The 1486-nt window shown below is 41.5% G+C and overlaps 1 non-coding gene across 1 annotated transcript; it reads right to left on the reverse strand.

The window, feature by feature from the left end:
* Nucleotides 1–1006: 1006 nt before the first annotated feature.
* trnap-cgg lies at nt 1007–1078 on the reverse strand. The gene has a single exon. It is a non-coding gene; the product is annotated as a tRNA-Pro (tRNA).
* Nucleotides 1079–1486: the final 408 nt, after the last annotated feature.

The raw sequence follows: 1486 nt of genomic DNA on the forward strand, positions 1-1486 counted from the left end.
AACTTGGCGTGAAGGTCGTACGGAAGGTCTTTCACGCTTGCGGCTATAAAATGCTTCAAAGCGCTATTGCTTTCAGCAATCAGACGCAATTTCTTCAGGAATTGCAAATCTAGTTCTTACATAAGGTTACTTAAAAAAAAAGTTTCTTCTTTTTTGGAAATTATGTAATAATATGTTCAGGTGGAATCAGCTTTTATTCAAGGACACAAGTTCAACTGCCCCAAAATTGCCAGCAGTATGAATACTTGTGGATTTGATAGCAGATCCTACATCCCATCCCCCAACCCCACCCCCATTATATTCAGTGTCGTCCCTGTCTCCCTCCCCCGGTCATTTCTGCTAATGCTGTCCTTGGCTTCTTTTGCTGTTTTCTAGATTTTGTTTTCACAGGTGTTCAGGGTGGGGGCGGGGCATCCTGAGACACCTGCAACTCGTCACTCCTCCTGTAACTAAAGCTGCCTTTACACCGCCCTCGGAAACGCGAGTTCAATTGACCACTTTTAATAAAAAGTCTATGTAAATGCGCGTGAATGTGTGTTTCACTTTCAAAATTCGCATGTTCATACGTTTCTACAACCGCCTAGAAAATACGTAGCCACTGAACGCAGTTTAAACGTTAAACTAGATCAAACACCATGCCTCTTTCCATTATAGATATGCTACACACTAGTATTGGGTAGCCACGATCCAGTGTGAACACCACATGCTTGCCTTCTTGAACACTTTGCCGATGTGAGAACAGCTTTGAACCAGTTCTTCCACCTACACCCTGCCTGTCCATCTGCTTGCCTTGAGTGTTTGGACTCTGGAATTTATCCACCTGCTCTGACCTTCTGCCCTGGAAAACCTGCCCTAGACTCACAGAAGCAGACAAACCGAAAGTAACAATTGAATTTGAAAGGGCAAAGAATCGGTTAAATGGGATCAAATCTTAACAGAGGACTAGTTATTTGGAGCATCGATGAAACAGTGCATGGCATACTGGTTAGTTAATGGCTCCAACCTGGGGCTCGTCCGGGATTTGAACCCAGGACCTCTCACACCCGAAGCGAGAATCATACCACTAGACCAACGAGCCCTTGAGAAATCATCAGATAAAAGAGACATTTATTGAAGTAAGGGTTCCTCTTCAAAACAGCATTTCATATGGTCATGCAGGGTAGTTAGCATAAATTATGACCTGATTAGTCGACTAATCAGATTTACATTACACTGTAAGTAAAGAATGTTCTGAATTTGTGAAACTTCTTAGAGAAAAAATGTCATAGATCCTTATTTAACCCTTTAACACCAGAACTGTTGCCAGACTGTAAAGTAATGCACCCCTCTTTGAATTTCAATAAGATCTTTAACTGTTTATGCAGTTACAGTAATTCAGCACTGTAAAATCTAGTATATCAGTGCTATGCTGGTTTTCTCAGATTGAGGATTCTTTTGAACAAAGTAAACAGTTAAACATTTAAGGTAATTCAAAGACGCTGGAGGA

The sequence above is a fragment of the Oryzias melastigma genome, unplaced genomic scaffold (genome assembly GCF_002922805.2).
Source record: "Oryzias melastigma strain HK-1 unplaced genomic scaffold, ASM292280v2 sc05458, whole genome shotgun sequence".
NCBI classification, from domain to species: domain Eukaryota; kingdom Metazoa; phylum Chordata; class Actinopteri; order Beloniformes; family Adrianichthyidae; genus Oryzias; species Oryzias melastigma.